At 35.4% G+C, this 14,831-nt stretch overlaps 1 protein-coding gene across 3 annotated transcripts in view; it reads left to right on the top strand.

Moving 5' to 3' along the window:
- Positions 1 to 764: 764 nt before the first annotated feature.
- LOC136026676 (MOXD1 homolog 2-like) overlaps positions 765 to 14,831 on the top strand; it is a 175,198-nt gene continuing 161,131 nt past the window's right edge. The window contains exon 1 of one of the 3 annotated variants that reach the window (XM_065703418.1): positions 765 to 876. The gene's annotated coding sequence lies outside the window, so the exon portion shown is untranslated. Of the gene's footprint in view, positions 972 to 13,335; positions 13,388 to 14,831 lie in introns of those variants that run through there. The other 2 variants (XM_065703416.1, XM_065703417.1) reach the window with 2 other exon arrangements.

Below are 14,831 nucleotides of genomic sequence, written 5' to 3'. Positions count from 1 at the left end.
ACTTTGGCCACGTATGGCCAACGCTACCTGGTCTATATGATTAGTTAAAGTGAAATATCTCCGGTGCTATCTTCAATTATAGTACCATAACTATTTGAAAAGCGAAGGTAATTCTGGTTGTAATAACCAGTATCAAACTCCAAGCATTTGAGTTTGGAGTTTTTATGCTGAATGAAAAGCCATTATAAAAATTCTGCTTTGAATCAGACAAAAAAAGTCGTGTAAGGCCGTCCCGAAGGAGGATGGTTGGGGGGTTAGACCCTCCGAAATGTTTGTCCGACTCGTAAAAACATAACAAAAACGAATACAGACATTTTTGATGCGTTTTTTAATTTTTTTTGTAACCTCCACTAAAAAAATTCCATTTGTACCTCCCCCCCCACAAGAAGAAAATCTTGGATTTTCGAAATCTCGAAAATCGAGGAATACCCTGACGTCTGGATATTCCTCGGTAATTTCCCAATCTATAGTGCAAGCATGCATTATTTTTAATTACCAGGACGATCCCTTTCGAAAAATTAATTCTTCCAAAATCCAAAGTAACTGGTTCTATGAATTCTATTATTCTACAGTAACTAGTTCAAACTCCTGATTTACTAAAAGTAAGTTAAAATATGCCTTAAAATTTTAGAAAGGAAAATAAGTATTAAAGTCAAGTTAGAATTACTTATTTTCGAAAAATAATTGAAGCTCTTTTCCGTGCAAAATAGTTTTGGTTCCAAGCCAAAATACCCTGGCAGATGTTAACTATTGCTATCTTCATCAGTCGAAACTTTCAGATCCAGTGCAAGATATGACCAGGAATAGGAGAGTTAGTTGACCTAAGAGAAAATTTAAGTTATTTGACAGCAAAAGGTGTTGTTTGTGACTTATGGGGTAAGATTTAAACCGGAGCATATTCATTACATTTCGGATAGTGATCGCCTTTGAAGTCAGGATCCGTCTGGGTTTCTTGCATATATTTTTAATAGGTGAGACTGGATATTACCTTACCGAGAAAATTAAACTTTGAAGAATAATTCTATTGTCAGTATTTAAAATTTGCCTATTAATGGAATAGGAACTGTTTAAAAACAAAACATGGTGTGTTCTTCCTCCAGAAACTATAGTTGCAAAGCAGTAGAAATTTCCCTTAAAAACCAAAAAATAGCAGAGGGGATTAAAGTTGAAAAAATTGTTTAGTTTTTATCATAAACAGTAATGTTTTGCCTAGAAACTACTACTTTATGTAACTTTTGTATATTAGTACTTTTATTTAGAGGGAGACCTACGATCACCCAATACTCTTCATGGGCGTCAATTCACACAAATTAGGGAAGGGGCAAAATGTATCCTTCAAAATATAAGGGGGAGGAGACAATTTTTTTCGATGTTTGCAACAAAAATACTAAAAAGGAAAAGAACAAACAAATAAAAATAATTTTCAAAATCCAGCAAGGGGGGGGGGTAAAAAGATTAATAGGTCAGTGTCCCCTTGTCTGCTGATTGATGCCACTGCTTCTTCTCCCTGCAGTTGCCATTTGCTTCAGAGCTTCATGCTTGATAGGAGTCACAAGGTATCAGGTTCAAACTTTCTTTTTGGTCACGCCAGTTTTCCTGAAAATGTGCATTAAGTAATCGACCACCTCTTATCTGACATTAAATAAAAAAAAACAAGTTTTTTTAACTGAAAGTAAGGAGCGACATTAAAACTTAAAACGAACAGAAATTACTTCGTGTATGAAAGGGGCTGCTTCCTCATCAACGCCCCGCTCTTTACGCTAAAGTCTGATTCTTTCTCTCAACTCGTCTTTTTAAAACAGTAACAAACTTTAGCGTGGTGTTGATGAGGAAGCAGCCCCTTTCATATACGAAGTGATTTCTGTTCGTTTTAAGTTTTAATGTCGCTCCTTACTTTTAGTTAAAAAAACTTATTTTTTTATTTAATTTCTGAACGTTTTTGAATCAATGCATGTTTTGATTTTGGCTCTCCCAGAGGAATAATTAAAATGAAATTTGCATATTTTTTTTTTTGGCTAAATGGCTTTCTCATAGTTTTGATCGAATGATTTTGAGAAAAAAGAGCGGGGGAGGAAGCCTAGTTGCCCTCCGATTTTCAATTAATTAAAAAGGCAACTAGAAATTTTAATTTTTTACGAATCTTTTTATTAGTAAAAGATATACGTAACTTATAAATTAGCTTACTTAAAGAACTTTTGCATTCTCATGTTTTTATTACATATATGAGGGGGTTCGCCCCTCGTCAGCACCTCGCTCTTTACACTAGAGCTTAAATTTTATCCCAATTCATTAACAATGACCCCTGAATCACAAAAGCCGTAGACTAAATAGTTGAAATTACTAAAAAAATACTTTAGCGTAAAGAGCGAGGTATTAGGACGAGGTGAGCCCCTCATATGGGTAATAATTTCTGTTCGTTTTAAGTTTTAATATTGTTCCTTACTTACAGCTGAATTTTTTTTTTCATATTTAATTTTCATTGTTTTTTTTAAGTAATGCTAGTAAATCCTGCGCTCCCTTCGTGGAAATTTTCTTCCCCCATGACAAATTCCTCGATGAAAAGTTCCCCCAGCATATCCCCCTCTTCTCAACCCCTCCCCCCCAACCAAAAAATCTTCCTGAAAACGCCTGTAGACTTCCCAATAACCATTGCTATATGTAAGCACTGGTCAAAGTTTGTAAATTGTAGCCCCTCCCACGGGGACTGTGGGGGAGTAATTCGTCCCCAAAGACTTAGTTATGAGGTTTTTCGACTACGCTGAATAAAATGGCTATCTCAGAATTTTGATCTGTTGACTTTGGGAAAATAATTAGCGTGGGAGGAGGCCTAGGTGCCCTCCAATTTTTTTGGTCACTTAAAAACGGCACTAGAACTTTTCATTTCCGTTAGAATGAGCCCTCTCAAAACATTCTAGGACAACTGGGTCAATACGATCACCCCTGGGAAAAAAAAAACAAATAAACACGCATCCGTGATCTGCCTTCTTGCAAAAAATACAAAATTCCACATTTTTGTAGATAGGAGCTTGAAACTTCTACAGTAGGGTTCTCTGATACGCTGAATCTGATGGTGTGATTCGTTAAGATTCTATGACATTTAGGGGGTGTTTCCCCCTATTTTCTAAAATAACTCAAATTTTCTTAGGTTCGTAACTTTTGATGGGTAAGACTAAACTTGATGAAACTTATATATTTGAAATTAGCATTAAAAGTGATTCTTTTGATATTGCTATTGGTATCAAAATTCCATTTTTTATAGTTTTGGTTACTATTTAGCCGGGTCGCTTCTTACTACAGTTCGTTACCACGAACTGTTTGATTAGCGAAAAAACTTTTTCCGCGAAATAAGTTTTTCAACGAAATATAAAGAGCTACGTTAAACCGAAAATGAGCAAAAAAGGCGAATAATTTTCCAAGCGTAAAACAACCACAGATCAATTGATCTTCCCCTTTCAACATACACTGGGAGTTCCAACTTAAAAACCTGATCCAATACTGAGACACATCTTTCTGACAATCTGAATGCAACATTATGTCTTTCGATTAGTTCAAACTCCACCTCAATAGTCTATCAAATTTTCGTCTTCATACCATTAGCTTTAATAGTGGTAGTGTCCTAGTAGTAGTGGTAGTAATAGGAGCAGCAGTAGCAGTAGTAGTGCTGTAATAGTAGTAGTAGTAACAATAGTATGTAGCAGCAATGGTATGCTTATATTGTCTTTTTGTCAGATGAACATCCTCCTTATGGTGCCGTGGATGTTTCAGCTTGATACGGTAAGCCGTTTCAAAGATCTTGCTGATACGCCCTATTGACAATCTGTATGCGATATGTATATAGTATCTTTCAACGTTGTTCAACTTTCCCGTGAACCTTTCCTCAAATTTTTACTTTGATATCCTCAGCGTTGGTAGTAACCGCTACAGAAGCAGTAGTTATAGTTGTAGTAGTAACTTGCAAATGTTGCCGGTTTTGGTCAATTGATCGCCCTCCTCATCATTTTTGAAAGTTGCATATTAATACACTCAGTCGATCCTGAGTTACGCCCTTTTGACAACCCGTATGTGCAATGTATGGTCATATTTAGATCAACCTTCCCCATCTTCAACATTCGCTTAAAGGTTCACCTGAATGTCCTTTGTCTTTTTGGATACTAAAGGTCAAACTTGCCCAGCTTTCTCGATAACAAGTAATATTTGTAAAAAATTGGCGAATTCTATAGTTTTCATCCCTTGTCTTGAGAGCTTCGGAGGGGAAGGAAATCCCCAGGAACATAACTACTGGACCTTTCTACTACGTTAAACAAAATGGCTATGTGACAATTCTGATTGGATATGTATAGGGAAATGATGAGCTTGGGAGGTGGCTGGTTGCCTTCCAATTATTTTTTACTCTTAAAAAAGGGTATTATAACTTTTGGTTTCCAATCGAATGAGCTCATTCTAAAACTTCTCCGACAATTCCTTCTATATGGAGAGCCTTGGTGAAAAAAAATAATACATTGTCCCTGCTCTTTACCTATAAAAGTAATATCGTCTCAGTACCATCCTTGTCTGGACATTCAGAATTGGAGGTGGCTTCAGAATTGCCTCTCTCAACTCTCGAAAATTTGTTCGATTTTGCACTATAGTTTCAGTGGATTAATTTCGTCAAAATCCTGGGGGGGGGCAAAGTTGGAGACAGTCTTCTCAAATCAAGAGCTGCAAATGACAGTAAAACTAAAAATGAGTCATATATTACCATAAAGGCAAAGATATACTAATGAGAACTGACCTGTTTTTCTTGATACTTGAATTATGCAGGCTTATCTTAATATTGACAAGAATTTTTGTAGAAACTATATTCAATCTGGGAGGAGGCAAACTTGTGCGTGGAGTGAAAAGTATCCCCCTCCCACTTCCCACAGCAAATTACCCCCCTGCATGGTTTCCTTTAGTCCTTATATAAACTATATTTCATCAGATCCTTCTCTTCTCTCTAATACATTTTAATGTACAAGACTAGTTCTTTGAGCTGCCCACTTATTGCCATTCAGCTCAAAATTCTTTTCAAACAGTTCGTGGTAACGAACTGTAGTAAGGAGCGACCCGGCTCAATAGTAACCGAACTCTAAAAAATGGAATTTTGGTACTAATAGCTACATCAAAACAATCTAATTTTTAAGCCGATTTTAAACATATAATTATCATCAAATTTAGTCTTACCCATCCAAAGTTACGAGCCTGAGAAAATTTGCGTTATTTTAGAAAATAGGGGAAAAAAAACCCTAAAAGCCATACAATCTTAATGAAAATCACACCATCAGATTCAGCGTATTAGAGAACCCTACTGTAGAAGTTTCAAGCTCCTATCTACCAAAATGTGGAATTTTATATTTTTTGCCAGAAGGCAGATCACGGCTGCATGTTTATTTGTTTGTTTGTTTGTTTTTTTTTTCCAGGGGTGATCGTATCGACCCAGTTGCCCTAGAATGTTGCAAGAGGGCTCATTATAACAGAAATGAAAAGTTCTAGTGCCCTTTTTAAGTGACAAAAAAATTGGAGGGCACCTAGGCCCCCTCCCACGCTAATTATTTTCCCAAAGTCAACGGATCAAAATTCTGAGATAGCCATTTTATTCAATGTAGTCGAAAAACCTTATAACTATGTCTTTGGGGACAAATTACTCCCCCACAGTCCCCGTGGGAGGGGTTACAAGTTCAAAACTTTGACCAGTAATTACATATAGTAATGGTTATTGGGAAGTGTACAGGCGTTTTCAGGAGGATTTTTTGGTTGGAGGCAGGGGTTGAGAAGAGGGGGATATGCTGGGGGAACTTTTTCATCGAGGAATTTGTCATGGGGGAAGAAAATTTCCATGAAGGGAGCGCAGGATTTACTAGCATTACTTAAAAAAAAAACAATGAAAAAATAAATATGAAAAAGTTTTTTTTTCAGCTGGAAGTAAGCAGCAGCATTAAAACTTAAAAATAACAGAAATTATTACCCATATGAGGGGCTCACCTCCTCCTAATACCTCGCTCTTTACACTAAAGTAGTTTTAGTAATTTCAACTATTTATTCTGCGGCTTTTGTGATCCAGGGGTCATTCTTAATGAATTGGGACAAAATTTAAGCTTTAGTGTAAAGAGCGAGGTACTGACGAGGGGGCGAACCCCCTCATATATGTAATAAAAACATGAGAATACAAAAGTTCTTTACGTAAGCTAATTTATAAGTAACGTATATCTTTTACTTATACAAAGATTCGTAAAAAATTAAAAGTTCTAGTTGCCTTTTTAATTTACCGAAAATCGGACGGCAGCTAGGCTTCCTCCCCCGCTCTTTTTTCTCAAAATCATTCGATCAAAATTATGAGAAAGCCATTTAGCCGAAACAAATAAATATACAAATGTCGTTTTAATTATTACTCGTCGGAGAGCCAAAATCAAAACATGCATTGATTCAAAAACGTTCATAAATTAAATAAAAAAAACAAGTTTTTTTAAATGAAAGTTAGGAGCGACATTAAAACTTAAAACGAACAGAAATTACTCCGTATATGAAGGGGGCTTTTCCTTCTCAACGCCCCGCTCTTTACTCTAAAGGTTTTTACTGTTTTAAAATGTAGAGTTAAGAGAAAGATTCAAACTTTAGCGTAAAGAGCGGGGCGTTGAGAAGGAAAAGCCCCTTTCATATACGGAGTAATTTCTGTTCGTTTTAAGTTTTAATGTCGCTCCTAACTTTCATTTAAAAAAAAACTTGTTTTTTTTTTATTTAATCGTTAACAGCTTAGCGATTTATCACTAGTTGATAAACGGTGGCTTAGTAGTATACGTAAAATTTGCAAAGAAGAGGGCTAAAAATAAACAAACTGAAATATATGGCCATTTATTTTTATAGAAATTTTGGACTTTTACATGCGATGTGTATCGTCAAGGAAATATTGTTCAAGCTACGTATAATTTGTGAGATCGCGTAGGTTTGATAAACTTGGTGACATCGGAAATAATGCTCCCAAGATTTTAAAGAAGCAAAATTATAACCGTTAACGATATTTTGAGGTAGGACAAATGCCTTGTTAAGAGAAACTGTCACTGCTGTCTGATTCTTTTCCTTCTTCTTTTTTTCAGGGGGGTCGACATAGCAGACCAGAATAATAATAAAAAAAATAATGTTTTGTAGCATACACGGTTACTGTGAATTAACTTTGTTTTGATTTTTACCATTTCACTTAAAGACAAGGCCGTGTCCAGAATTTGTTTCCGGAAGGAGTCTTACAAAGGATTTTTCAAGGGGAGGGGGGTGTGCACAAAAACCTAAAAAAAAATGTTCTTTATTCATTTGTTACGTTTTTACGAATTGGAAAAAAAAAATCAGGACGTGGTGGTTCAAACCTCCTAACCCTACCTTTCCCTGGATAGGCATTGCTTATAGAAAGGAAAAGTCACTAAAATATGAGTTTTTCATATTCTAAGTTACTTTTAATTTATGGATCATGTGTTCCTAAAAACATGCCGTTCTCTAAAATAAGGCATCATTAAAATGCCGTCTTTCACTCACAGGATTCTTCTTCATTATTTTAGAACAACAAACTTGCATACTAAAAATGCTTAACCACTTTAAAATGTCTTCTGTAATGTCTGGAATGAAAAACATTTCAATAAATACCAGAAAATAAGAAGGAAATTTCCCAATAAAATGTATGTCAGTCACAAAGGGAATTCTTTACTTTTTTGCTCATTTATAATCAGTGCATCGGCTGACAACTTATTATTACAGAGAGTTGACTTGAACAAAAATTTAAGTGACTAAAACACGTCTTGCTAGTTTTCAATGCTTAATATTTTCCACAAAAGAACTAATCAGTTTTTTAATTAGATTTTAATCGGATTAGCTTATAGGCTATTAGTTCAGAGTTTACTTGAAAAAGATTAAGTGGCTCAAAACTTCATGCTTGTTTTAGCCTTCTTGCTTAATGCTTCAAACAGTTCGTGGTAACGAACTGTAGTAAGGAGTGAACCGGCTCAATAGTAAACGGAACTCTAAAAAACGGAATTTTGATGCTAAAATATACATCAAAAGAATCAGATTTTTATGCTGATTTTAAATATTTAAGTTTCATCAAATTTAGTCTTTGTCATCAAAAGTTATGAGCCTGAAAAAATTTACCTTATTTTAGAAAATGGGGAAAAACACCCCCTAAAAGTCACAGAATCTTAACGAAAATCACACCATCGCATTTGGCGTATCAGAGAAACCTATAGCAAAATTTTCAAGCTCCTATCTACAAAAATGTGGAATTTCGTATTTTTTGCCAGAAGACAAATCACGGGTGCGTGTTTATTTGTTTTTTGTTTTTTTTTTCCCAGGGGTTATCATATCGACCAAGTGGTCCTAGAATGTCGCAAGAGGGCTCATTCTAACGGAATTGAAAAGTTCTAGTGCCCTTTTTAAGTGACCGAAAAAATTGGAGGGCACCTAGGCCCACTTGGTGCCCTCTAGCCCCTCCCACGCTCATTTTTTCTCCAAAGTCGACAGATCAAAATTTTGAGATAGCCATTTTGTTCCGCATAGTCAAAAACCTTAATAACTATGTCTTTGGGAATGACTTACTCCCCCACAGTCCCTGGGGGAGGGGCTGCAAGTTACAAACTTTGACCAGTGTTTACATATAATAATGGTTATTGGGAAGTGTACAGTCGTTTTCAGGGGATTTTTTTGGGGGGTTTTGGGGGTGGGGTTGAGGGGAGGGGGCTATGTGGGAGGATCTTTCCTTGGAGAAATATATCATGGAGGAACAGAAATTCAACGAAAAGGGCGCAGGATTTTCTAAAATTACTATAAAAAAAACAATGAAAAAAAAAATGGAAAAGTTTTTTTTCAATTGAAAGAAAAGAGTAGCATTGAAACTTAAAACGAACAGAGATTATTACGCATATGAGGGGCTCTAAAAATACTTTAGCATAAAGGGAGAAGTATTTAGGAGGAGATAAATACCTCGCTCTTTATGCTATAATATTTTAATAATTTTAGTAACTTTTGATGACAAAGACTAAATTTGATGAAACTTATATATTTAAAATCAGCATAAAAATCTGATTCTTTTGATGTATATTTTAGCATCAAAATTCCGTTTTTTAGAGTTTCGTTTACTATTGAGCCGGGTCGCTCCTTACTACAGTTCGTTACCACGAACTGTTTGATAATATTTTTAGTAATTTCAACTATTTATTCTATGGCCTTTCTGATTCAGGGGTCATTCTTAAAGAATTGGGACAAAACTTACGATTTAGTGTAAAGAACGAGGTATTAACGAGGGTACAAACCCCCTCATATACATAATAAAAATTAAAGAATATAAAAGTTTGTTACGTAAGTTAATTCTAAAGTTACGTATATATTTTGCTAATAAAAAAATTCGTTAAAAATTAAAATTAATAGTTGCCTTTTTATGTAACCGAAAAATTGCATGGCAACTAGGCCTCCTTCCCCATCCCTTATTTCTCAAAATCGTCTGATCAAAACTAAGAGAAAGCCATTTAGCCAAAATAGGAATTAATATGCAAATTTTATTTTAATAATTTACGTGTGGAGAGTCAAAATAAAACATGCATTAATTAAAAAAGTTCAGAAATTACAAAAAAAAACGTAAGGAGTAAGGAGCGATATTAAAACTTAAAACGAGCAGAAATTACTCCGTATATGAAATGGATTGTCCCCTCCGCAATCCCTCGCTCTTTACGCTAAAGTTTGACTCTTTGCCACAATTCTGCTTTTCAAAACAATTAAAACCTTTAGCGTAAAGAGCGAGGGATTGCGGAGGGGACAATCCATTTCATATACGGAGTAATTTCTGTTCGTTTTAAGTTTTAATGTCGCTCCTTACTTTCAGTTAAAAAAACTAGTTTTTTTTATGTAATTTCGCAAAAGAACTAATCAGATTTTAACAAGAATCCCTTTCCTTAGCTGAAACCTAGATTAGCATGATGAGCTTGCGGAAATGCGTCATAGAAATAAACCAATGGTAATAAAGCATACTTTTTAATATGCAAGCATAGGACAGTAGTTTCTCTTTTTCTCTTTGACACTAGGATGGTGATTCAATATTACTAACACAAGTTATAAGAAAAAATTAACACTCCTTACGGTTTTTACAAGGGCGATATTTTTATTTAAATTTTGTACACATGGTATTACCTTTGATACAGCTTTCTTTGCACAATTTAACCTCCATGAAATATACCCCTCCTTCCAGGAAACTCCACCTTGGAATTTTCATCCAACGTAAAGTGCTCCCCCCCCCCTTGCCCGTCAAATTTCCTCCAGACAGTTCCATCCTCACTGAAAATCCCCCTCCCCGTAGAATTTCTTGCGGACGATTCAGCCAGAAAAATTCTCCGAAGTATACTTTCATTTAAAAATACCTAGGTCTCTAATCGGTTTCTCCATCACTCCAGAAATCTGTGGAGTATTAGAATGTAAAACAATTGAAAAGAATTACGTATAGGAATTCTTTCAAATCCACCCAGTGCAAAGTTTCCCCTGGAATATTCACTTCCCCGGCAAAAATTTCCCTCCCTAAGGAAGATTCTTCCTATATAAATCTTTCTCAAGCTCAAAATGTTTTTATACTTCCCAATAAAAAATACAATACGCAAACAATGAACAAATTTTGTAACTTACAGCCCTCTCAACTCGGACTGTAGGGGGTCCTTTTACTCCTAGAGGCATAGTTATTTGATCTTTCATTTAAACTGAACAAAATTACTGTCTCAAAATTTTGATCAAATAACTTTGGTGAAAAAATGGGCGTGGGAATTGCCTTCTAATCTTTTTGGTCACTTAAAAAGGGCACCAGAACTTTTCTCCCTGTGTTTCCAAAATCAGGAAAATTGTCTCAGGCTCGTAACTTTTGATAGGTATCACTGAACTTGATGAGTCTTAAATGCTTGAATCAGCATAATAATTTGATTCTTTTGGTGTAGGCTATCTACTGATATTAAATCCGTTTTTAGAGTTTTGGTTATTATTAAGCCCAGTCAAACAATAGTTGTTTTTCTGCAGACAATAGTTTTTACAGCACTACAACAGGCGCGCACACAGGGAGCCAAGAGTAAGATTTCCTGTCGACTTTCTTCTTTAAATTTTAGCTTGAATTCTTATAAGTTATTGTCAGCTATCTAATGTCAGTCCGTTCTATTTTCAAGCATTTACTTGGCTCACTTACATCTTTTCTTTGAAATCTGTTACAGTTACGCTGCATTTCTAATAGTCCCAGAGGCGCGAATTCACGAAAACGTTGTGGATTCCGAATTTTCAGAATCTAAGCGGGGGGGGGGAGATTTTTTTCAGATTTTTTTTCAATAGGAATCTCAAAAACAGGGTATTATACCATAAAAGATGCTTTTCGAAAGGGGCAAAACATCTAGTGGGGCAAAAGCTCCCTCTCCCTAACTGACACCACTGCATACTCTAGCTTTAAACTGGAGTATTTTTAGTAACAAACACCTGAAACCTATTAGGGTCTGGAACGCTTTAGTGATTAATATCTGGAATTGCTCTTCCGCTGGAACATGGATACGAATAATGAATATACTTGTGTCGCTCGAAAATGAAATTAATATGTTCTTTCGAGAGGGAGCTAGTCTGTTATATTTTAATATTTTATGTTTCGTATTTTTCCACCTTATTTATTCCTTTTTCAATCTTCAGAGATTCCGGCATTTTTATTTCTTGAGTATTTTTTTCACATTTACTATTTTTCCCTGAGATTTAAATTGCTTCTTTTACTCCCCGCCATATTTTTTAAAGCAGAGACCCTTTGCGAAAACTAAGATTTTGTTTTAAGCGCATTTATGAATAAGAAAACAAATCATGGTATATGATCCAACCATGATTCTATGTAGACAACCTATTCTAGGGTTTGACTGAAAAGTAAATCCATCAGAATAATCACCCACTACATACGGAACTTGATCACTCATCATCAATGCCTGACTTTTTATAAATCAAATTGTACCAATACGTTACTACAGAGAGTTTACTTGTGAAAAATCTCGTGACTAAAAGAAAAATCCTCCTTCTTACTGACTGATTTTCCACTAAGGATCACCAATTATCTATACTATTATCTAAATTTTCGGCATTTTGACTGTAAATTAAAAAAGAAGTCAGTGAGGTTTTTGAAAGAATAACATATAGGCAAGGCCGCGTCCAGGGTAGGAGGATACTGGGTTTGGACCCCCTCCCCTCTCAGCTGGAATTTCGTTCGACTCTTAAAAAAAAGTAACAAAATGGACATAAACAAATTTTGATGCATTTTGTGAAGTTTTTTGAAAAGCCTCCCTCCTTGAACAAAAATACCCTCCCCTCAAATATATATTCTGGATATGGCCTTGGTTATTAGTTTCCTTTTATGGCTTAAATCTACGCTACAATCGAACTCAAAACTATGGGAAGGTAACCTCTCTTATCCTCTTTGAATTTTATTCCAGCTTAACATACGTGCTTTGTAATAACCACCCAACAGTTTATGGCGAGTAAGAATGGCAATATGTTTATCTAGGCTCCCGTTCATTCCAATGCAAAATTCTTGTACAAATAGATCAGCTGAACTTAAAACCGTGTTCATTGTTTATTTAGTTTTAAATTGGTGCTAATACTAATAGAGTGCTATCTTGAATAGATTCCACCAAGTTCCTGGCTTTATTTATTCAATGATGTTGAGGATACGTGTTTCAAATAGCTTCACTATGTTGACTGATTCCAAGATCATCATCAAATATTTGGTTATGCATTGCTTCCTAGGTCTGGCTTCGGTAATACTGACTTAAACTTTGCCAATATTGATTTACTCTGCAACATTTTAGCGACTGTTGGTGGTTATATAATATTAAAACTGTATTAAATAATTGGCTTGATGGTTCTACATTTCCTTTTTCAAAGTATCGCCATTACATTTACATGGGTAATTCTTTTTGACAGGACAATATACAGGAAAAAATTTTCTCTAATGTTAATAAAAGTTTGAAAATTTGGGCTTCAGGTACGGAAGTATTTATGAACGGGAAAACCCCATTCTTTTCTGGGAAATTCTAGAATAGTAGAGACGCTTAGACTGATTCATGCCAAAAGTAGGAAAACTTTGAAAAGAAATTTCGATTAAAATATCTGCTTTTTATTGTGATTAAATAAAAAATGGTGGCTTATTGTCCTCGTTCTGCTCTATAGTTTATTGTCCTCGTTCTTCTTTTCTCTGCGATTATGTATTTTGTCAATTATTTAGCAAAACATGTTGAGGGATCATTGGATTTTCTTTGTGCTGATGTGACCCTTTTCTTAGATTATGGTGAGTTCGATCAACATAATATGGTGAGATGGACAATATGGAGAATTCAACAAATACAAGGTACAAACTACATACATTACTTCATAAAACTAAACAGCGTTGGTTGAACTCAGCAAAACCTAGGGACAGACAAAAACATATCCTCCCATCGTATTAGTTTCTTTAAAAAACCTTCAAAGGCTTCTTTTACCCTAGGTTTTTTTTTTTATTTTACCTAATAGAGTTTTTAAAAAACCTACGAGGCCCCCATCAAAACAGGATTTCTAAGATTGTTACATATTAGAGAGTATTTTGAAAACTTTCGGGGGCTTCCTTACTCCAGGAATTTTAAGATTGTTACGTCTTAGTTTCTTAAAAAAAAAAACTTCAGTGGCTTCTTAAACCTAGAATATCTTTTGGCTTTACCTTTTAGAGAGTCTTTAAAAATCCTATGAGACTCCTTCCAAATCAGGACTTCTAAGATTCTTACATCATAGAGAGTCTTTTAAAATTCTTATGGGGGTTCCTTACTCCAGGATCTCTGAGATTGTTTCGTCATAGTTTCTCTAATCAAGAGACAAGAGCTCATATGGCACTTGTAACGAGGTCGGAAGAGCCAATAGCTTCTTCCCACCAAGTTTCATCATGATCTCTTCACTCTAAGCATTTTTCAAGATTTGCGGTTTCCCCCTCCAACTCCCCCCAATGTCACCAGATCCAGTCGAGATTTAAAATAAGAGCCCTGAGACATGAGGTTATTCTAAATATAAACTTCATTAAGATCCGACGACCCGTCCGTAAGTTAATAATATCTCTTTTTTTCTAATTTTTCCGAACTAATCATCCTTGTACTCCCCCCAGATGGTCAAATCGGAGAAGTCTAGTAAAACTTAGGTTGCAGCACCACAAAGAAAGTACAAAAATAGCATTAAAATCCACTGAGCCCTCAGCACCTTTTGATTCAGCTTTAAGCAACCATATTTTTGGTAATCTGAACCATTATGTGCTATTAAACGCAATAATTCTAATTTGTAATTACCTAGGAATCTAACAAAGTGTCCGTGAAGCAATTGAAATGAAACGAGGCATACATAATAATGCATCCCTAAATAGAGACTTGGATGAGCACACTCTTGGATGAGACTTGGACTCATATGGTATGAGCTCTAGCAGAATTCTAAGAATCAACAGATTGATTTAAAAAGAAAATTAGAGGCTTAATGCTGGTTGGGATTTAAAATAAGAGCTCTGAGTCACGAGATCCTTGTAAATATCAAAATTCATTAAGATCCGATGACCCACTCGTAAGTTATAAATACCTCATTATTTCTAATTTTTCCTCTCCTTTCAACCCCCCAAATGGTCTAATCGGGGAAAACGACTTTATCAAGCCAATTTGTGCAGCTCCCTGACAAACCACCAATTTTTATCGTCTTTGCACGTCCAGAAGCACCGAACCCGACAAAGCACTGAACCCCAACCCCTAGCTCCCCCAAAGATAGCGTATTCAGTACGGTTACGTCAA

Source organism: Artemia franciscana, chromosome 4 (assembly GCF_032884065.1).
Source record: "Artemia franciscana chromosome 4, ASM3288406v1, whole genome shotgun sequence".
In the NCBI taxonomy this organism is placed as follows: domain Eukaryota; kingdom Metazoa; phylum Arthropoda; class Branchiopoda; order Anostraca; family Artemiidae; genus Artemia; species Artemia franciscana.
Note: the sequence above shows the minus strand (reverse complement) of the source record. Positions and strands in the feature narration are given on the sequence as shown.